At 39.1% G+C, this 24,542-nt stretch overlaps 1 non-coding gene and 1 pseudogene across 1 annotated transcript; one reads left to right on the plus strand and one right to left on the minus strand.

Annotated features, from left to right (window-relative positions):
* Nucleotides 1-13,869: 13,869 nt before the first annotated feature.
* On the minus strand, nucleotides 13,870-14,279 carry LOC147496454 (large ribosomal subunit protein eL38z/eL38y pseudogene; annotated as a pseudogene).
* A 2,896-nt stretch (nucleotides 14,280-17,175) lies between these two features.
* On the plus strand, nucleotides 17,176-17,282 carry LOC147496455 (small nucleolar RNA R71). Its single transcript, XR_015197298.1, has one exon. It is a non-coding gene; the product is annotated as a small nucleolar RNA R71 (small nucleolar RNA).
* Nucleotides 17,283-24,542: the final 7,260 nt, after the last annotated feature.

Below are 24,542 nucleotides of genomic sequence, written 5' to 3' on the forward strand. Positions count from 1 at the left end.
ACTTGTATATTCCTAAAACAAGGCGCAAAAGTGGATGTATTGTGGATGGAAAAGAATAGGGAATGTGACTACAAGGAGTGGCACTCTTCTTCCTTTTTTTTTTTTTTTTTTTTTAATTTTTTTTTTTTTTTTTTTTTTCGTAAGTAGAAGAACAAGGAATACGTAAATATAATCTCACAATAAGTTGTAATAACGTACAGGGATGTGAAAACACATCATAATGACAATGGGAAAACAAAATACAAGTCTATATATTAGATATGACTATGTGCCACATTAACAACATTAAAATAATAAAACTAACGAGCATGAAGATTTGAGTAGCATATTCAATTTGTTACTGCTCGGACTTTTCTAGCACATCCATGAAGCTTGAAATTTGGTAAGAACTTAAAAAAAAAACTTAATTAGAATTAAAGAAAAAATGTAGAGGGAAGAAGATGAAATGAGTGAATGTGAAGGATGTGGTGAACTTTCTTTTTGTAGAAAGGAAATGGAGCCGTTTTCTCGTTTTGGTGACCGTTTTGGAAATCGTTAGTGGACGGTAAAGCTCGCCGTTAAGTGTGACGTCAAAAATATATCCTCAGGGGCTGTTGAAGAAGAACCAGGAGTCCTGCGACGGCGTGCAGGACGAGCTCCCATGGAGGCTAACTGCTCCTGGATATCGCCTAGAGTATGCATCACCTGATCTTGAAACTGCTGCTGGTTCACCATGAGCATTCGCTGGAACTGATTCTGGCGAGTAGTCATATGATCCTAAAATGCTTTCATGGAAGTGCGCATTTCTTGCTGAAATTCGCCCATGGTGTCCGTCATTGAATCGTGATGAGTGGTCATCTCCTCCCTAAATTCCCCCAAGTTATGTTCTATCGATACATGGCGAGTATACATGTCTCACATGCCACTATTCATAGCGCGTAAGGAATCCATAGGATGGCTCATCTTGCTCATAGCAGCCTCATTAAAGAAAAGGTGGAGGGTATGGGGGAGGTGAACCCACGTTATCGTGTTCAGCTGCCATTGGTGTTGTAGGTTCCCATGGGGACAGTATGCACTTCTTGAAAACATGCATATTCTCATATGGCAGCATAGGGACTAATGGGGTAGCAAACAGGAAACCCAAATTAATCATAACTTGCGTGACATGAACAACAAGAGGGGTTGACCTGAGTGTGGAATGCGTAATGATGTCGAATAGAAAGGTCACTATGCAGAAGTTACCCTTTTGCTCCTGGAGAACCCAGAGTAGGTGTAGAAATGTCTTGTTAATGTTAGATGGCTTAGAGGTGCCAATGACATTCTAACCCAGCCATTGAGCCGCGACAAGCTAGTTCCACCACACAGACGTTAATACGCGCATTTCCCATCCATATTATACTCGCCCTCGATTAGTGTGTCGAGCATGAGGTCGTAAGTCTGTGGATACACAGACTGCTGCTGATTCAACACGTGGTCAACCAAAGATATTCCCATGATCTCGGAGATCAAGGCGGGTGTGACTGGGCGTGGCACGTCATCGATGGTGACCCAAAAATTGTCTCCATTAAAGCCGCCATTGTTGTAGAACTTGTGGCATGTGAGACATGTATACTCGCCATTGAGAATCAAAAAATGGAGCAAACATCCCACTTTCAAATAGGGATCCAAACAAAAATTCGACTGAGATTCACCTGTTTACGTCCATTTTGTGATCGCAGGAAAAGGATGGGTATTGATTTGAGATGAAGGGAAGAAATTGAAGTTGGTGGCGGAGCAGAATTCGATTATGAGCTATGGTGGTCGCGCGCGGGACTTGGATTTATCGTGGGGCTGTCTCGTGCGAGACTGGAACGGGAGGGGACGAGATCCAAATTTTGGGGAAGACGAAATGATGTAATGGTGACGCGTGGTAAGTTGTCTCGGTTTATAAATAGGCCGAGAATCACTGGATTTGGTCGGGCCCAAATTTTTTTCCAAGCCCAAATTAAGCCTAAAAAATGTAAACGCGCACACATGACTCGTTCGGACTCCGAATTGGATAAATGAGCTACCGAAATGATCGGCACGAAAAATGCCATTCCAATTATTTGAGTCATTCTCAAACGCCAAAAGAGATTTTGCAAAGAAGGAGGGATGTTTATTTATAAACCATGGCTTTGTTTTTGTTTTTTTTTTTTTTTTTTTTTTTTTTTTATGGTTTTATTTCTATACAAGGGAGATTAATGTGAACAACACTGGATGTCCAGAAGAGTCACCATCTAAAGTTTTTGGCAATTGTCATGTCGACTCTGGAGCGAACCCAATCTAGCCAGACTGTGGCTTCACCTTTATGTATTATGGGTCTAGGGGAAGGACGATACCATCCTGGACCGTGCGCGCTACGTTCTAATAATATTGCCCTTATTACATACGACTATCCTCAAACCGCCCCAAAGGGAACTCAAAGTAACCAATTCTAGGGGTTGGCCTAGTAGAATCCATTGCCCGTACGTGTTCCAAGTAGGCAACATCCGAGGTTGAACACAAATCTCTATGTGCACCTTAATGCAAGGGTAATTTTAAAAGACAACAATATATGCATATATACAAGGTGAGTCTTTTAACATCAGATCCTCAAGACAAATCGAGTCTTTTAACGTTAGATCCTCAAGACGTTGGCGAGTCTTTTAATGTCAGATTCTCAAGATGAATTGAGTCTTTTAACGATAGATCCTCAAGACAAATCCCAACCCGTGGGAGAAACGGTGTGGCGATGAAGTTTATCCTGCTCAACTAGTGTCAGACAAAAGTATACCTTATACCGGCTAGTATTGGATAGGAAGTCAAGACCTGGACATAAAGGTGTTTGACAATGCATACACCACCCCATCCTTTGTGCACGTCGTTTACGAGCAAAAGTACTACGACCATTACCTATTCGTGATGAGTGAAACTTACACCAAATGATTAGCTGAAGTTCGTGAGGTAGAGAGTAGAAAAGGGAAGAGAAGGAAGGAGGAGAAATTTTTGGTACCCATTGATAAAAGATAAAATTGAATAGTCTACCTACGAAATGAACGATGAACTCAAAACGTAAGTAAACTAAACTAATCTTTTGATTCTTATATTTATCAAAGTTTTCTACTCTCAAGTCTATGAGATATAGTGGAATAGAGTGATTCGTTCCACTCTTAGTCCTTCCGCATGCTATGTTCTCAAGTGTAAGTACTCTAAACTTAAAGTCTAATGAGAGATTTACGAAAAAGGCAACTAGACTACGATGCAACTACCCACAAAATGCAACTAGTCGACGATGGGAATAACTAAGGGAATGCTACGTTGATTCGATGATAAGGAGTTAGAGGGGGATTGATTCCACCTTAACTCGACTTAATCCTATTAATGACGAATCGTCGTAATCCGAATTGAACTACTTCACAGAACAATTGGTTCTTCCTAATCCCTAATTACACATGGCATTCCTACCAATTCATAACTAGCATGTGAACGATTAAACCCATTCTCATGGTGAACTAATCATTTCTAGAGTGGAAAGGAAATTATGACGATTCTACGATATTCGGAATCAAGCTTTCATCAAGGCTTCTCAACCCCCTCTAATGGAGGTTTAGCCGAGAATCATTACGCAATCATTTCGATTACATTTAAACTAAACATGATATATAAGAATTGAAATTTACTTAATTAAACAATAATGAAATCTAATTTAATGACTAAAATGAAATAAGGACAGGAATTGAAATAAGATCTAGAAATGGAAATGACAAAATTGAAATTGATAAAAATACTACTTTATTGATCTAATCAAAATGAAGAACAAGATTCAAAGGTTTAATCTAATACAATAATTGAAATGGAACTAAACTTAATTAATCTACATGAAAAACTAGATCTAGAATTCATTAATGGAGGCTAACTAATCTAAATCTAATCTAGGTCTAACTATCTACCATTAACAAAGAGCTAAGCTTTTGTTTTTATACATTCAAATCCAAAAATCGTGCATGGGCTTGGAGCCATGTTTTGGGCCAGAGAATCAGGCCCAAAAAGGCCTCTTCAGCTACAGTTGGCTTCAACAAACTTTTCGTCCAATTCTGCTCCTCTGATTGGGTCAAGGATTAGACCATTGGAAAGCTCTTTCCGAGCCGGTCGTTTTGACATAAGGTAGGCTCCATTCCGAGGTCTGAGTCCAAAGATATGGCCTTCGAAGTTCTCAACTTTGTGTGTCTTTGTTTACGCCCGCCCGTCGACTTTTCAGCTTTTGACCGGGCTTTTAGAAAGGCTTTGTCTTCTTGAATCCTGGCCTTTAATCACAGAACTCCTTAGTAACCGACCTTTTCTCCTTTATCTCGCTAAAGTGGCACATTTCTGCACATAATGGACTTTGAAGCCTGAAATGCATAAAAACACGTAATCAGTGTTAACTCTTAATTATTACTCACATAATTGGTCTAAAAGTATGTCTGTTACAGGGTTAAAACTACATTTTTGGGCTCTTATCAAACCACCCCCAAACAACATTTTGCTTGTCCTCAAGCAAAGATGAGAAATTAACATAAGTGACCAAAAATGGAGTTCTATCTACTTCTCGTTTCGCCGAGTGCGATTGCATTGACCATATGCAACAAGGCCTTAAACCACTAGGAATTCCCTAGTGGACGAGTTATAGCCTCGTGAGAGTTTTCCAGTGAAGGTACTCACAAACTTCATCTATACTACAACGACTAAGAAATAAAACTATTGTTTCCTTATTCATGCTCCAAACTATCTATACATCTCACTAGCTATGAACAAGAATAACCAAGTCAAAACCCGAAGCTAATATATGCATAATAATCAATCATCTATAATAAACATATATACAATGAGTAATACTATGAAATGTCTAGCAGTGTTCGTTTCTAAACTTCGAATAAGCGTCCTTAAGTAAGTTCTCACAATAATAGTCAAGATACAACACTCTCATTTTTCCACTCAAGTTTAAGCTACTCTAGTCTTGCTGTGGACACACTTTACCTTACAATCTCAATGACAACAAGGAAGCGGAGTCGATCAAACACATCTGCCACTTACTATCACACTAGCCTATTCCTAATTGAGCTAGAGGTCTTTATTAGGTGTTCTTGGGGATTAGGAGATGGTTTAAGAAGGAAGGAAATGGATATTCAAAAAGGACAAGTCCGAGATAATAGAGTCTTCATATTATGTAACTAGAGAAAACCTTGTTATTTACTTTTTTGCTTCTACACTTTGTTTCCATCCTTAGCCATATTTTTTTTTTTTCTTTTCTCTTTTTTTTTTTTTGGCTTTTGACTCCCTTTTATTCTATTTTTTGGAGTTTTTATTTTATTTCTATTTTTATTTTTTTTTTTCCTTGGATGGAAACTTCTTTTCTTTATTTTCTCAAGCAATTAACTAACTTTTGTTTATACGGGTTTTCTCTTCTTCTTTCTTTCTTCCTCATTCTATTCTCGGACTTATTCTAAATTGGGTAGGCTGATTTTTTTTTTTTTATTTTGTTTTGTTTTTTTTAACAGGGTAAAAAGGGATTGTGGTTTATGAAAGGCTAAAGAAAGGCTCGGAGGGCTTACTAGCGGAAATAATTCATAGGTTTGAATTTTTGGCTATATCGATCCAAAAGGGCCTAAAATTCTCGCTTAGGATATGGCATAGTGATCAAGCAAGTGGGCGTGTGATATCTCTATCCGGATTTTACTTCTCCCTTGTGTCATTTCTCAAATGTTTCATTCATATAAGGCTTTAGGCTATATTCTCACAGGATTTGTAGAATAAGTACTCTAGCTTAGATTTCAAACTTTATTGCTAACAATCATAGATACTCATGTAATATATTTATAGATAGATGCAAAGATTATTACCTATATATTAACCTAAGTTTCTAACAATTATTTTGATGCAAATAAACTCATTGAGACTTCTAGATTGTTAAGAGCATGGAGAAAGAAACAATACCAATATTCCTAAGTGTATAGCATAACTTATTTATTTATATTTTTGAATTTTTGAAATTTTAACTAGAAACAAATGCATATTATACATATCTATATCCTAAGATGCCTTAATTACACGTGTTTCTATGCCCCCAAACAAAAGCATGTTTGTCCTCAAAGCAATTAAATAAAGAGGGTAGGAAAAATACCATTGAAGCGTGAAATTCAGAACATCTGTAGAAACAAGGTTAGAACGTACTAATATAGGAAATAAAAAGTGACACAACTCTATACGAGTTCTACCCATTATGGGGTTAACAAGAATGAAATTGCTTGGGACATAAATAGACACTAACTAGAATGAAAACTTACCTTATCCCCCATTATTACGTCATCTTCCTCATTCTCTTCTTCCATAAAGAAGTGAGGTTCCTTCGCGTCCTGCCATGCCATGATAATTTGTCAGGCTTCCCGCCATTTATCATCTATTATTGCTAACCTATTAAGAGCCACTTGGTCTAACGGGGTGTAAGGTGCAACCAGATGAGGTTGTATCCTCCACCCTTGCCAAGTCATTGCACGGAAAGATCGAATAATACTATTGGTGGGTCGCATGCGATTAATCGTGCCGTAATCCAATCCGTGAAGCATGTACAAAAACAGGAAAAGAAACATAGCATAATATGAGAAACTAGAACGGGCATAAGAAGGTACTTATGCCTCATGCTATGGGATCGAGCTAAACTAGACATCAAGGTTCGGGAAGGTCATGACACATACGTCCCGTGGCTAAAGCAAGGAAGACGCAAAGTGGCATCATTGGCGGAAGAAAAAAGCGTCATTCCCCTAAAATGTTTAGCATGATCCAAAACATAACAGTTCCTATGTTCATGGACCCGAGGATACCAAAGGCGGCGTTATATTCCCCTTGGTCCTCAATACGGAAAATGCCCGCGCCATCGACTCATGCAAAAACTTCGTAAGTGTAGACATACATATTATCGACCCAATAGCACCATGGGTCTTGTATTTCAAATGGCATAGCCGGTCAAGAACAAATGCTAGCAAGAACCTGGTAATTTCCATTGGTTCATTATCAATGTTGATGGAGAACACTTGTTCTCCATCTGGTCTTTCAAAGAAAATGCAGTTATCGTAAAAATAAGATGCTAGAGTCGGAGAATAAAGTGCATCCGGTCTTACCATAAGCGGCTCCCGCCAGCAATCAATGTGATAAACGCCGAAAACCAAGCACCATAAGTAGTGCTTTGGAACAAATCTTCGAAAGACTATTCCGTATCAATGTTGGAGATGTCATCTTAAAATTACGCTTTGGAATAGCTGCGAATGATCCGGATACTCTGCCGAAAAATTGGAAATTTTCTGGTTCCACGGAGTCGTATGCGAGCGCTTTTGATAGGGAAGCCTTGATCGCTCTGAAGAAATTGAAATTTCCAGTGTTTGAGCGGTCGCTCAGCTTCGGCTTGGCCGCCCGACAAAAACTCATAAAAAATATCTGAGCGAGTCGCGCTCTCAGAGCCTTGAAGTCTTCGGAGTTGTAGAAACTCCGGAAAATGAGCCAAACGAGGGAATCGCGGGAGTGAAAGGTGAGTGATGGAGTTTAGGTGTAGTGTGAGTTGTGAGGATAGATTGTATCAAGTTTATATAGGTTTAAAGTTGCTAAAATGGATCTGGAAGTTCCCAAACCAAATTACGGCAGTTTCCGAAAATCCTAAAATTTCCAAACCCGAAAACGAAAACAACTCATATCCTTGATTCTAATTCAAACCCAGTATCTTTTAGGTTGATTTTATGATAGAATGTACCTATTTAATCTAGATTTCATCCTACAATGATACTCAATCATAGATATGCCTAAACGGCCATATTTTCACCTTGACTCCGCAATAAATTCTAACACGAGGGTTATAAAAATAATGCTTGAATTGATAAAACCACCCCAAACAAGTTGGGAAGGTGGGATCAATATGAAACAACCACGATACCGAAAATAACCCCTTATATTAAAATTTTCATTCGAGTACATTACACTACAAAATTCAAATTACGGAAATAAACTTGCAATAAAATAAATAACAATAATGAAATTACAAATAAAACATAAAACCTAAAACTATACTATCCCTAGCTACTCCGAACTGGTGGGAGGGGAACATGCTCGAGAGGCTGCTCTGAGCTCTGAAGAGCCACACCATTAGATCCTTCGGCGGCGGCGCTCGTGCCTGGATGGTGTGTCCTCGGAAGGAGAGTCCCGTGAGGGTGGGTATCGCGTCGACATCTCGTCCGAGGCTGAATCGGGCTCTAGCTTCGGCGGCTCATCTGTTTCCACCTCTCGCCCTCTCTGCGGGTACAAGCTCGAAGTTGTGATGCATCGTTGCTGTCGAGTCGGGAGGTCTTCACGAGATAGTGTTAAGCGAACGCATGCCTCGATGGATCACAGCCATGCGTTCTGCATCTGTCCAGCACCTCTCCAAGGCATCCGCGTCAAAACAGGTCAAGTCCTCCTCATCCTCGGAGGCATCCTGATGTCCCCCAGCCTCCTCGGCATTCTCAGCTCCTACATCCTCTTCTTCTTCTTCTCTATCCTCAGCCAATCTCCAAACCCGTTGGACACACTCCTTATAGATCGCGAGGGTTACGGTGGAGAGTGATGTATGTCCGATCGATCGCTGAAGCTCAACTTGAGCATGATCTTTGTTATCGACACAAGGGGAGAGAGGCAACATCCTCCCCTACTCCCCTAATCATGCTCGGTAAAACTCTAAGATGCGGAAGTCATACTTCCGCTCACGGAGTATCCATAAGATATGGAGGCGATTCGGGCCGATATCGCGACCCTTCCCTTCCTCGGATGTTCCGACCAATCCACGGGGCTATAGCCGTTGGTTGGTCCTAAAAAGCCTGTCGAACACAATGTGATCTTGCATTGTAGTCCCCTCCAATAATCTGTCTCGTGCATCAATGGCTCTACCCCATTATCTTTGGGACTCCTGCGGTGACATCCGGATGGACTCTGGCGGAATGCTTAGAATCTCAACCAACAACCCAGTCATCACTTCCTTCCGCCTCTTCGCTACAACAACAAAAATCCTAGTCCCTTCCAACTCCCTCGTATCATAGAACCGTCGGACTAAGTCCTCGTGGTAATAGGCTTCAGTCGAGTACCACAAGCTATTCCAGTCTCGACCGATCATCTAAATCATCCGTAAAAGCGGCGCGAAGTGGTCGGCGGTAAAAGATTGCTCGAGCAAAATTCGGGCGCGTTGTTGAGCCATTGGAAGTTTGGAATGTAGTGGGGGTTTAAATGTGATGTAGTGGTGTGATTTTAATAGACCGGTTGAAGCAACCAGTGGTGGTGGTGGAGTGGTGGTCGGCAGCACCAAAATTTTGAATTTTCGGTGGTTTTAGTGATGGAAATCGGTAGTGGTGGGTGGTGGTGGTGTTTGGAATCGATTTGGGTTGGGATTTAATTTGGGGCGGGGTAAATTTTTGTTTTCTTTTTATTTTGATTTTGTTTTTAGGTTTTGGAGCTTGGTCGTTAATGGCGGATGGAGAAGAAAAACGATGAACCGATGGTGAAGGTGAAGGGCACGGCCGCGACCGATGGTTAAGGTGGGGGTTGGGCCCAAGCCCAAAATCGAAATTTGTGATTTTTTTTCGATTTTTCGCGAAACTTCAAATCAAAATTTCCGCTTTGTTACGGTCCGATTTTTGCAAATGAGATATGGAAATGATCAAGAGAGAATTTCCAATCCACGATCCATAAAACACTCTATTCCGACCGTGGATGACATATAAGATAGTGGAAAACGCCGAAGTCGTGCATGGCGTCGTTATCACGAACAATTGAACTCTAAATTCATGGATTATGTCAACCAATCGTAATACAATAAAACGGCCTAAGCAACTCTAATGGGACATAAATATTTAGTAATGGAAACATCAACACCCCAAAAACAAATTTTTACAAAGCTTTAGAAAATTTGTTTTTAGCGATGGGTCTTTTAAAGTCGATTCAGAGACTTCCTTGGTTACTATGCTTATTCTTTAATATATATTTAATTTTAAAAAGAAAAACAATAAACAATAAAGACATAATTCACCCCATAGAGGAACATGACTCAAAAATCCGAGAAAACATGCAAGAGTGGAAAATGTGAATTATGTCAAACGTGGACTTCGGATCCGGTACTTACAACCACACACTCCATAGGGAGGGCCCAGTTACCTTAATGGTGCACTCTCCAATATATGGAAATGAAAGGAAATGCACCAAACACAAAAAGTTGAGTCGCTTATAGTCGATACTCGAGACTTCATCTAGACGTATGTATGAACATGCGGTTTTATCATATATCAACAACCTAAATAATTGTGGATCATTCCATAAATAAATATCACGTAAAACATATCCAAACACAATCAAGCACCAAGATTTCCTATGACTCAACCTAGTGAAATGAAAGCGAAAGTCGGATAACCCTATTATGTAACCTATCATGCACCTTATTTTTCATTTTTGAATGAGTGGGTGTTCTAGTAAATAAGTGTGGAAAAGTGAATGGTTGTCGAGAATATGGTGGATAGGGATAAGTTGTAGAAAGACAGCCTGTAAACAATGAGGATGTGGTTTTAGCACAAAACTCATTCATTGTATGTGTAGGGACTGTCTCAATTCTGAAAATGAAGGTGTCAAATGGTTTCACTACAAGAAAAAATGCTTTATATCACTGTTAAAAACAGTGACAAAAAGCCTTTTGTCACTGTTTTTTTTTTTCCCAAAACCGTGACGGAGTGAGAGTCATTTATTTTTTTCCCAAAACCGTCACAAATATTTGTTCTAGACTAGCCTCTCTCAGCCATTAAAAACGGTAACAACTGCTCAAAAACCGTCACAAAAAAACGTATCTTTTGTGACAGTTCTAGCAAAACCGTGATAAATGTTATAATTTTTTTTTTAAAAAAAAAACTGTATATATTTGAAAACAGACATTTCACATTGAATTGGACCTGCAACAAATATACACCTGAAATATAATCCATTAAAATTCAAATAGCATTCATAAATGCTAACTCCATTAAACATTCCAATAGCAAAAATAAACACAAGACGTACTTAGGTAATAAATAAATAAGTACTTAATAATATACAAATGAATGGATTAGGAAAGAATTGTGACTAAGTCACATTCACGTCAAATACTCGTGATTAGTCTTCATCATAGTTCGAAATACATTCTTAGAGGCACCGAACAAACTAAGAGCTTTGACATCTATCCGGAGGTAGAAGTCTTCTTCTTAGTTTCTTGATCTGCAAAAGTTAAAAAAAAAAAAAAAAAAAAAAAAACAAGGCTTGGGCAGCTACCACACTACACTACTAGGTCATCTTCATTGAATACCCAGCGATCATTGTTGATCCCACCAAATCTTAAAAATACTAAAGATAAAGTGAATGACAAAAAAATCATTTCCCTGACTTTAATGATTATTCAAATAAAGAGAACTGCAAACAAATAAAATCCATATAACAATTGCTTCTAATCTTTAGTGAATAAGAAAATAGGGTTGTACAAAGTAAGATAACAACATTTTTAAAAGTTGGACAAGGGGTGATCCTTAATTAACCATAGAACAAAGATGAAACCTCGTCAAGGACCAAACACGGTGTGCAACAATAGCCCACAGTGTACCATCACAACTACCATCTACAAAAGGTGTTTCTAGAAGTCACATTCTAGTTTAAATTAGATACAAGATTGAGCACTTTCTGTGAGCGGGAGGAGTTTTGAATTATCTACACAGTCTTTACCCAAATCTGAAGTCAATCAAGAGATGTTGTAACTTTTGTTAACATTTCTAAAAAAATAGTGTTTGATTAACTTTTGATTGCTACTTCATGTGTTGTGGCAAACACAAATATATTTTGGGGAGGGAGGATAGAGCCACTCCTTTATTTACAGTCCTATAAAGTGACTCCACTCCACAAATAAGCTTCTTCGATGGTTAAATTTTTGGTCCGCAGTTCTCCGACTCTTTTTGAAAAGGTTAGAAATATTCAAATGGGTTGATTATTGTTGAATGATCTTCATGGTAAGGAGATAATCTCAACCGAAAATCAGCCCCTCATTCAAGTTATAGGAGAGGCTCTATCCCTCCCCATATACTATAGAAACATTTTTTATTTTATGTTGCAGGCATCCGCTTTAATCCTCGACTCTCCTCTACTAAAATATTAGTCGCCTTCCTAGGGACACTAATTTAACTGCATAGATACCGGTCGAGGGTCAGATGTTTCTAGAAGTCACATCCCTGTTCAAGTTAGATACAAGAATGAGCTCTTAGTCATGAGTGCGAGTTCCTGAATCAACTCTAAAGCTGAGGAGTATGGTAACGGTCAAAAAAAATTCTAGTGTTACTAGATATTGTGTTTTTTAACATATATATATTTTGGTTTTCTAATGTTCCCCATCCGAAAAGGGTACCAAGACAACTATGTACCCTTCGTATATTTGTTTTACAAGGCAAAAGGTATTTTAGTGTTGATTAATGTAAGAAGGAATCTATCAATTGAATCTAGCTCTTACCTTCATTTAGATGTCGTTGAAGCCGAACATTCTGAGGGAATTGCCTTGCCCGAGCCTCGAGTGCATTGTCGAAAAAGCGGGGATGTTGTTCGACTCACGGACAGATTCAAGAACCTTCCCATGGCATTGTAATTCTATCCTTTTCTCATTATGTATTTCTTTGATATGTGACCATAAAAGTATATATTCAATAATTAATTTTCTATACTTGCTTTGCAAACCTTTCTGAGGAGGAAGGGGTGGCAAGTCAAATAGAGAATGCCTCGACGAGGAAAAGAGATCGACCAAAGGTTCACATAACAAAATTCTAGTTCTCACCTTCACCAAATGTCGTCAAAGTTTAACATCCTGCGGGTATTGGCTTTCCTAAGCCTCTCGTGCCCGTCGGAAAAAATAGGATGTTACTCAACCCACACACGAAGTTCCAACCTTTGCATAGCATTGTAATTCTATTTTTTACCGTGTTCAACGTTTCTTTGATATGTGATCACCAATTATATTAATTAATTAATTACATGTCTTATGCTTTACTTGCTTTGCAAACTGATCTACAGGATGGGGTGGCTAGTCAAACAGAGTGTTTCAACAAGGAAAAGAGGTCGACCAAAAGGTTCACTTAATAAAGAATTGGGGAAAGGTGGTGAATTATTGAATGGATGATATTATTTTCCTTATTAGAAATTGTTTTTTTTGCGAAAACTGACATCACATGTTTAACTCTGTAGGTAATATTGGAGGAATGCCTGAAGCTGAGGATTCCTTAGATGTTGTGCAAATGAAGCTAAGATAGCCAGGATGTAATAGTTTGATTAAATGCATGTCTTAAAAGTTGAGACAATTACAATATGCACTACTTTCTAATGCTCATATGTCAGGATTAGCACCAAATACGTTCATTAGCCATGTCATAAGTCCACTAGAGAGTAAAAAAGAAAGGCAAATATAAACCCAAAGACTAATGTAAATAGAAAGAGTGCAAAAAATTACCCGATCCTTGCAAGCTTCATCTTAATCAATCATGAGATCATCGGCATCTCGTATTTGCAATACCTTCAAATCAAATAAAAAGAACATAAACCACAATCCAAGAAAAGCACAAACACCAAAATCTATTCATACCACAAGAATTCTAAACTCACAATAAACTTCGATCAGGAGTAAATCATGACTGTCTATAGGATTTAGCCCTCTTTGATAATTTAACTAACTTTTTTTTTACCAACAACATAATATTCATATATCTGAGAATTTAAAGAAATTAGCCAATGGTGTTTTCCATTTCGATCTCTACTGTCTAGAATTCAAAATCAAAACTTAAGTCATAACTCTAACAATTCAACAAAGTGAACACAGGCGCAACATAACAATCCCGTCACGGCATCCATCTCCTTCCACTCCTTCAAAGGTCTTGCACACTCAAACCTGGTGGGAGAGACTTGACTTATCGACCTTCTCGAATCAAACACACAAAGTGTGTACAGATACTTGGAGCAACGAACCTTAAACTTGACGACATCCTTGCTCTTCTTTATCTTAACAGAACGAGCATCCTTCCTTCTTGTAGTAAGAAGGAAATCCTTAATCTCGTGAATTTGCTTCGGCATTTCTCTCGTTAATCTAATCCGGTCCATTCCTTGTCTCCAGGCTTGTAGAATGCTAACCTACTAAATTGACCATAGACTGCCATAGCAACAAAATCGCGATTTGATGATGGGTTTGCTGACAAAGCAACCCTTTCCAGGTAATAGACGCCAAAAATCTCATCTTCCTCAGCTTCAAATGTTTTCAAAGAAGGAAGATGGATCTCATTATCCACAGAACAAGAATGGGTTAAAAGACAAACATCATAATTCTGAGAAACTGTTACCAACCATCCATATGTAGAACCAGCGCAAAATCTGTCGTGAGAGTGAGAGAGAGACGTGGGAGATCGACCGTTTTTTTGGTAAGTGTTTACGGATGTCTTTGGAAGGATGGGAAACGAGCCCCCTAGGTTTCTAACTACTTTTACTTAGTGGGCTCTTACAGCTTTTTTTTTTTTGTAACTTGGGCTCTTGCAGTTGGGGAGCGAAAAATACCGGGTATTTAGGATCACACATAAAAATTTATGTAACCTGTTTTTGAAGACCACCACAAATTATACTCCACAGACCTAGAAAAAACCATTTGTCACACTTTTGGATATGATGTCACAAATAATTCTCTACACATATACACTTTTTTTAGGAAAAAAAACCATTTGTGACCGTTTCAAAAATGCATGTCACAAAAAACTTCTTAAAACAGTCACAAAAACCCTTTTCTGCTATTTGTGACCGTTTCGAACAGAATAGTCACAAATAATATTTTAAAACAGTCACAAAAGGCCTTTTTTCTACTAGTGTTTGTCCTTCTGTAGTATTTGTTTACTAGATGGATTTAAAAAATTATGAAGCCTGAAAGAAACAACAGATCCAAAGGTAAACTCGGGATTCCTTTGAAAGGGTGGAAGGAGGGGAATCGAGGTGGATGTTGTGCAAAGTAGTTCTTGATAGGGTGATTCATCACTTGCTCGAAGAAACTCATCGAATTGCTCATCTAGATTGGTCATATCCTCGTTACTATGATAGTCCTCTATATCTTTGAGAAAGTCATCTATCTCCTCCTCATCCGTAATATGTGTATCGACTAGTGTAGGGATGGAAATATTGGAGTCTGATCTTCCAAAGGAAAGAAATTTGGGCATATGATTATCAGGGAACGTGTTGTTGAAATAATCTCGAGCAACGCTCTCGATCATGCTAACCTCTCCATCCATAGACGAATCGGGTAACTGTGTCCTTGTTTTAAAAACATTGACTTCAACAGCAAGATGGCCAAAAGACATGGACATTGAACCATCGCGGCAATTAATGAGCGCATTGGCAGTTGCCAGAAAAGGTCGCCCTAAGATGATGGAACGAGTCATTAACGACTTAACGCGTCGTGGGAGGATGACAAAATCAGCGGATAGTAAAAATCCTGAATTTTACCGTAACATTTTGACGACACCTTTAGGATACTTAATAGACCAATCAGCTAATTGCAACGTCATTCTAGTGGGTTGTATCTCGGCCTAGACCTATTTGTCTATACAAATAAAACGGGGTAAGTTGACACTAGCCCCCAAGTCTAATAACGCCGTCGTCGTATAAGAATCTCCTAAGGTGCATTGTACAAAGATGGGGCTACCGAGGTCCTTGTACTTAACAATTCCATTATGTTCGATAGAGTTGGGAATTGTTCATTAAAAGTCTTTTGGTATATTGGTCTTACGCCTAGTAGTACACAATTCCTTAAGAAACTTAGCATGGTGTGGTAGCTTTTTTATAGCTTCGAGGAAGGGAAGGTTTATAGTTAGATTCTTGAAAACATCCCTAATCTCCTCGTAATTTGTATCCCTAGTTAACATGGCTAATTTTTGTGGAAACGGTGGTTTCTGTCTATATTTAGCAATGGTATTACTTGGGTGTTTAACCGTGGCTTCCTGTTTCTTAGGTTGTGTTGTAACTGGTACCTCTACAGTGGTAGGCTCTTCAGTTTCTATTTCGGTATCTAGTAATATAGCAGGTGTAGGGGCTACTGGTGGGGTAACTATAGGCATAGTTACTTTGTTATCAACCACTCTACCAGAACGGAGGGTGGTGATGGCCTTTAGCTCACCTACGGTTTCATACTCATTACTAGTATTATTGGTTACCTCAAAGGCTGTATTTGTTGTTTTAGGATTAGGTATTTCGTTACCTGGAAACACACCTTTGGGTTGGGCTTTATCTTGAGCCAACTGTTTGGTTAAATTATTAACGGATTGTAGAAGCTGTTGCTTAGATTGAGCCATGGTTTGGAAAAGTTTTTGGCTCACTTGTATAAAGGTGTCAAGACGATCCGGTTGTGTGGGTGTAGTAGTCACGGGTGGTGTGACTGGAACTATTTCAAGTGAATTATTTATGGGTGGATTTGGGTAGTTATTATTTACCGGAACGATACCTCTACTAGCATTATAATTATTATAACTACTTTGACCTTGTGCTTGACCTTGTCGAGGTTGCACTTGGTTGTTATAATTATTAAAATTCCCCTGACCCTGTCCTTGTCGTAGTGGGGCTTGGTTAAAGCTGTGCGTAGGCCTAACATATTGGTTATTGTACCCTTGAGGTGTGACGTTTTGGTTATTTCTCCAACCGAAGTTGGGATTTTGTCTCCAAGGGGCGTTAGGTTCACTATTAATGGAACAAGCCTGTTCATAGGCTATAGGACAGTGGGAGTCGGGATGCTCAGGGCTCCAACAGAAACTACATGGATTTGAATTTACATTCATGACGGGGATTGGCTTTTGTTGTACAGAAATGGCCTCTACCTTTTTGTGAGGGGATTCATTAGAGTTTTAAGCTCGGGATCTGATTTAACCTCAAACATCTTGGTAGCCTTAATCAAAGAACTAGCGGAGCGGGAGTAATCGTCACTACCCCCAGTTGTTATTTAAACGGAGTTTGGTCCTCTAAAAATTTATAAGCCTCGAAGCTCCTTTGCTTAAGAAACTACCCCCATTCATTATGTCAAGGACTTCTTTATGGTGGTGTAGAAGTCCTTTGAAAAGGCACGAACTAACGTGTCTTTAAGCTAAGTTATGATGTGGACACTCTATAAGGAGATCGGTGAAACGATTCCAAGCCTCTGAAAATGTTTCATGAGGATTTTGTCGAAAGAAATGAATCTTGGAAATCATCTCATCCGTCTTTAGGGGTGGGTAAAAATGTTCCATAAACAATTTGAACAAGTTTAGCCCACGAGTCCACGAATTAGGCGTTTGGGCGCTTAACCAAGACGCCTTTATCGGCTAAGGTGAAAGGGAATACCCTTAATTTAATTTGTTCCGTACCAACCGTAGGATGGTGGAATGTTGTTAGGACTTGTTCAATCCTGCGCATGTGCTGATAAGGTTTTTCATGGTCTAATCCATGAAAAACGGGTAACAAATTAAAAATATTTGGGGGGATTCGGAAATCCCCCTGTGGGTCTGCTAGAACGATGCACGATTTGGGGCTATCGCTCAAGGCTTTGTAGAAGTCGTCGAGCCTCTCTTCTTCATCTCATCGGGCATTGTGTCAGGTGATGTGTGTGAAATAGTAGCTAGAGGTGTAGTGGGTGGTATACTAGATAGACTTGTTTGTTGACGTTGTTGTGTAATGACGTTCGGTGTTTTTGTTCGGCCAGACCTTAATCTCATACAAGGCTAAAACCAAACTTAGCTAAACACATCAACACTCCAAACAATTCTGATATACTAGTATAAACCTCTAACAGGAGAGCGAGGTGTGGAAGAAAGGAATACCTGATTGCGTCCTTGCTTCGCTTATGAATAGCGTCTTGTTTACGCGTGTTCAGTGTATATAACAGGTTAGAACACTGAAAAATATGAAAAATCAAAGTTCGAATCAAAACTGTCAAAATCCGGAAAAATTAACAAAGGGCGCGGGTGCGCTCGGATAGGGCGCGGTCGCGCTCCGGGTAATTTTCAAATTACAGTGTTTTTAGGGCGGGTCGCGCTCTTGCTCCAGTATAAGCTAGGCGGTCGGCTCAAGGAAAAGCCTTGTAATCGGTAATTTTTACTCGGAATGTTTCAACTCTGAAATGGACAACCACAGTATGAATCAAACAAGGGTGGGTGGGTGCAATGGGACTTTAAGAACAGTACTAACACTACGAAAACAATACGAAAGTGAAACTAAGATGGCAGCGGCGCCATTTGATAAAAGTAAAATTGAATAGTCTACCTACGAAATGAACGATGAACTCAAAACGTAAGTAAACTAAACTAATCTTTTGATGCTTATATTTATCAAAGTTTCCTACTCTCAAGTCTATGAGATATAGTGGAGTAGAGTGATTCGTTCCACTCTTAGTCCTTCCGCATGCTATGTTCTCAAGTGTAAGTACTCTAAACTTAAAGTCTAATGAGAGATTTACGAAAAAGGCAACTAGACTACGATGCAACTACCCACGAAATGCAACTAGTCGACGATGGGAATAACTAAGGGAATGCTACGTTGATTCGATGATAAGGAGTTAGAGGGGGATTGATTCCACCTTAACTCGACTTAATTCTATTAACGACGAATCGTCAGAAATCGAATTGAAATCGCTTCGAAACAATTGGTTCTTCCTAATCCCTAATTACACATGGCATTCCTACCAATTCATAACTAGCATGTGAACGATTAAACCCATTCTCATGGTGAACTAATCGTTTCTAGAGTGGAAAGGAAATTACGACGATTCTACGATATTCGGAATCAAGCTTTCATCAAGGCTTCTCAACCCCTTTAATGGAGGTTTAGCCGAGAATCATTACGCAATCATTTCCGATTACATTTAAACTAAACATGATATAAAGAATTGAAATTTACTTAATTAAACAATAATGAAATCTAATTTAATGACTAAAATGAAATAAGGACAGGAATTAAAATTAGATCTAGAAATGGAAATGACAAAATCGAAATTGATAAAAATACTACTTTATTGATCTAATCAAAATGAAGAACAAGATTCAAAGGTTTAATCTAATACAATAATTGAAATGGAACTAAACTTAATTAATCTACATGAAAAACTAGATCTAGAATTCATTAATGGAGGCTAACTAATCTAAATCTAATCTAGGTCTAACTATCTACCATTAACAAAGAGCTAAGCTTTTGTTTTTATACATTCAGATCCAAAAATCGTGCATGGGCTTGGAGCCATGTTTTGGGCCAGATAATCAGGCCCAAAAAGGCCTCTTCAGCTGCAGTTGGCTTCAACAGACTTTTCGTCCACTTTTGCTCCTCTGATTGGGTCAAGGCTTAGACCATTGGAAATCTCTTTCCGATCCGGTCGTTTTGACATAAGGTAGGCCCCATTCCGAGGTCTGAGTCCAAAGATATGGCCTTCGGAAGTTCTCACGACTTTGTGTCTTTGTTTACGCCCAGCGTTGACTTTTCAGCTTTTGGACGGGCTTTTAGAAAGGCTTTGTCTTCTTGAATCGGACTTTAATCACGTAACTCCTTAGTAACCGACCTTTTCTCCTTTATCTCACTAAAGTGGGCATTTCTGCGCACATAATGGACTTTGAAGCCCGAAATGCATAAAACACGTCGAATGTTAACTCTTAATTATTACTCACATAATTGGTCTAAAAGTATGTCTGTTACAGGGTTAAAACTACAGTTTTGGGCTCTTATCACCCATCGTTTACCAGCATGAACATTTGCTCGCATTTCAGGAGACATTTATACTCAGTTCTGAAATAGAGTTTTTATGGACTACGGCTCCGGTGCTTGCAACCACACACTTCAAAATACTTTTGAGATCATAAAATAGAAGATGGCCCGGCTACCAAAATGGCGTACCCTCTACAGAAAAAACAAGATTGAGTACGCCAAATGAAACATCTAGTCTATGTAGACCGGATCCCGGGGAAGAGTCTGTTTAACAGTTGGGGAGCGTAACTCATGGTAATGTTTGAGGCGTTGGCCATTTACTTGAAATTCGTTGTTATCTTGTGGATTAAGCAAAGAGATTTCCCCATAATGTGTCACAGCTGACATAATGAAAGGACCAGACCATCGTGTTTTCAATTTACCAGGAAAAATGTGTAATCTGGAGTTGTAAAGTAAAACTTTTTGGCCAATTTTGAAATCTTTATGCAAAATGTACTTGTCATACACTATTTTCATATTAGCTTTATAGGATTTCGAGAAATCATATGCATCACTCCGAATCTCCTCAAACTCATTTAATTGCAGTTTTCGCTCCTCGCCTGCCGCGTTGATATTGTAATTAAAGCTTTTGATGGCCCATAGGGCACAATGCTCAACTTTAATCGGCAGATGACAAGGTTTTCCAAAAACGATGCGGTAAGGAGACATCCCTATAGGTGTTTTAAATGCCGTTCGGTATGCCCACAAGACATCCGATAAGTGGAGAGACCAGTCTTTTCTTGAGGGATTGACAGTTTTCTCCATAATAGACTTTATCTCTTTGTTGGAGACTTCCACTTGGCCACTTGTCTGTGGGTGATACGGAGTAGCAACTTTTTGAGTAACTCCATATTTCTTCATTAAAAACCCAAAAAATGTATTACAAAAATATGTACCCCCATCACTAATGATAGCTTTGGGAACACCAAAACGAGAGAAAATGTTTTCTTTTACAAATTTCACGACAGTCTTATGGTCATTTGAGCAACATGCGAGTGCCTCAATCCATTTAGACACATAGTCCACATCGACTAGAATGTAAAGAAAACTGTGAGAAATAGGGGTCCCATAAAATTAATGCCCCAAACATCAAAAATTTCCATAATTAAAATGGGATTTAGTGGCATCATATTGCGTTGGGTAATCCGACCCAGGTGCTGACAACAAATGCAAGCTTTGCAATGTTCATGTGCATCGCAAAAAAGGGTAGGCCAGTAAAAACCACATTGTAAAATCTTGGCCGTAGTTTTCTTCCTACTGAAATGACCACCGCAAGATTGTTCATGGCAAAAAGATAACACATAGGTGTGTTCCCAGTCGGGAATGCAGCAACGAATGAGTTGGTTGGAACAATACTTAAAGAGGTAGGGGTCATCCCAGAAATAATATTTTACAGTGGATAAGAACTTTTTATGATCCGGACGTGATCAAGAGGAAGGAACTTTCTCAGTAACTAGATAGTTAACGATATCCACGTACCATGGAGAGGAGAAAATGGAGTACGAATGCTCGATCATCTGGGAAGGAATCACAGATGGCTTCAGAATCACTATCAATGTCACCAACCAGCCTTGATAAATGGTCGGCCACCACATTTTTAGATCCTTTCTTGTCTTTGATTTCTAGGATGAATTCTTGCAAGAGAAGGATCCAGTGGAACAATCTCTGTTTCGCATCCTTTTTCACGAGTAGGTACCGAAGTGTGGCATGGTCAGTATATACGATGGTGGAAGATCCGACCAGGTAAGGGCGAAACTTATCCAAAGCATAGATAACAGCTAGTAACTCTTTCTCAGTTGTCGTGTAATTACGTTGAGCGTCATTAAGAGTTTTACTAGCGTAGTAAATGACAACGGGTTTGTCATCACATCGTTGCCCTAATACGGCCCCAATAGCAAAGTCGCTAGCGTCACACATCAGTTTGAATGGTTGAGACCAATCGGGGGTTGAATGATAGGACCGGTAGTCAGAGCGGTTTTTAAAGTTTCAAAAGCTTCTTTGCAATTGAAATTGAAGTTGAAGACCGCATCCTTAAGCAAGAGATTGGTTAAGGGTCGAGCAACTTTAGAAAAATCCTGAATGAATCGCCTATATAACCCAATGTGGCCTAAAAAGGCATGGATATAACGAACTGTTCAGGGGATAGGTAGAGAAGCAATTTTAACAATTTTAACTTTATCAACCTCTATCCCGTCTTTCGAAACAACATGACCTAGAACAATTCCTTTGGTAACCATGAAATGATACTTCTCCCAATTAAGTACCAGATTTTTCTCTTCGCAACGCGTTAACAATTTAGAAAGGTTGGATAGGCAGTTGTCAAAGGAGTTTCCATAAATAGAAAAGTCGTCCATGAAGACTTCCATATAACGTTCCACCATATCACTGAAAATGTGAAGCATGCAGCGTTGGAAGGTACCAGGGGCATTGCAAAGACCAAAAGGCATTCATTTGTATACAAAGGTACCAAAAGGACATGTGAAAGTTGTCTTCTCTTGATCAGCTGGATCGATGACAATTTGAAAGTAGCCGGAATAGCCATCAAGAAAATAGTAGTAAGCATGACCGACTAAACGTTCTAGCATCTGGTCAACGAATGGAATAGGGAAGTGATCTTTATGTGTTACGGCATTAAGTTTGTGATAGTCAATGCAAATTCTCCATTTCAACAGGATGTGAGTTGAAATGTATTCATCATTTTCATTTCGCACAACTGTAATGCCGGACTTCTTTGGAACAACGTGGACAGGACTAACCCAAACACTATCATAGATAGGGTATATGATACCTGCATCAAGTAAACATAAAACTTTCTCCCTCACGACCTCCTTCATGGTGGGGTTAAGGCGACGTTGCGGTTCCCGCGATGTCTTTGTGCCGTCATCTAGATGTATGCGATGCATGCATACACTAGGGCGTATTCATTTGATATCATCTAAGGACCAACCAATAGCGGAACGGTGTTCATGAATGACATAAATCAAACGTACTTCTTCATCGGTAGTCAAGTGAGAAGAAATTATTATAGGGTGACTACCATCGTGATCGAGATGCATGTACTTCAAATCAGAGGGTAGAGGTTTTAAATCTGGAATTGGAGGATTGGAGATCAAGGATTCATGAGGGGCCATCTCTTCAATGGAAAAGAGCGAGTCAAGTTCTTCTGAATCGGTTGGAAATGCAGTAGTAGGGTCAAATAGTGGTATTGACTTTAATAATGCGTGGAGAACCTTAACATACGAATCATTGTCAAACTCAGGATTATCAAAAGAAAGAAATTGGTGTACCTCGTTTGTGGGAAAAGAGTTTGTGAAATATTCATGTGCTTGTGAACGTACTAGAAGTTGGATAAACAATTCCAGAGAGTCCAAAATAGCACTGAGAAGGGAAGTGACTTGGGCCTAAAAACTTGAGTGCTGACACTCCAGGTGAGTCTCACGCGCTACCCTGGAAAGTCTTGTCCAAGACTGTAAAATCAATGTAGTACTTCAACTTCCTATGGAATTCTTAGACTATGCTAATGATGATAATCACGATCTGGTTCACAAATATGTACATAACACGTTAGTATCGCAAAACAAATGAAAATCAAAAAGATGAGGGGTTAGGAAAGGGGGGGGATGGAGGGTTGTCCAATGATGTATTCTAGTTGTTTTGTTTAATGTCCGGACTCCTTAGGTGTGCAGCGGCGCCATTTGATAAATGGTAATTTCAAGTTTTCTCCTTTAAGTCCGAAGTCCAAAGTCCAAAGTTCGTAAACGTCCGATTAGTCAAGTTACCTTACTCACGTGGGTTGGCAGGATAGGTCAAGTAAGGGATCGTCTATACCTTAGGGCTCGGCAAGGTTCACAACTAGATTTACAGCTTTTAGTGAGTAGGATTTTAGGTTATTTCTCTGGTTTAGGTAAATTAACGGTAATGCAAGTAATGTAAAATTACAATGATTTATTTCTTCGTAAAATAAACAGGGATAGAGATACAGGAAAAAGGGTTAACCATACTCATACAAAATCGGTTTCCAAGGTTACCGTACTACAGCTCTAATCCGTGTCTAGTTCATAGGCAAACTCGAGACGGCGTCGAGTATCGATCCTTAGTGAGATGCACTCATCTCTGAGCTCATCTCACTAGCATAAAGAGTTGAACTAACATTCTATTTATGGAATATCATTTTAGCTCCTGATTTGATTCTACATAAGCTAGACAAACCAGAGAGCTAACTGCCACCATACAGTCTCGCGCGAGACTTTCTAGGTCTCTTGCGAGACTGTTCTGGAGCATCAACACTCCAAACTTGGCCAGACTCAATCATTTTGGGACCGAATGTATAATCTAAACCTAATTCCTAAGTAGTAATTCTGGAACATTAAATGGCAACCTGATCCCCACATGAGCATCATTAACCCTCCTCTTGGGAGGATTTTAGCTCATAGTCCTTGGATGGTATATTGCTGTATACAATGAATAAGTAAATAGAAGTAACTGAAGAAGAGAAATTTAATTTGAATGAAAATGAATCTTATTAAAGTGAGTACTTATAGTACTTGCTACCAAGCTTGGAATGAAATAAGCTACTTAAGGGAAATACAAAAACACATAACGAAAATGAAAGCATGAATCTTTCCAGTCTCAGGTCTCCTTCTCATATCACCAAATATATATCCCCTCCCACGTGAAGCCCCCTCTTTATTATGATTTTGTCCTTTCTTTCAAACAAAACTTTGATTTTCATTTGTTTGTCCTTTTCT

The sequence above is a fragment of the Coptis chinensis genome, chromosome 5, assembly GCF_015680905.1.
Source record: "Coptis chinensis isolate HL-2020 chromosome 5, ASM1568090v1, whole genome shotgun sequence".
Lineage (NCBI taxonomy): Eukaryota > Viridiplantae > Streptophyta > Magnoliopsida > Ranunculales > Ranunculaceae > Coptis > Coptis chinensis.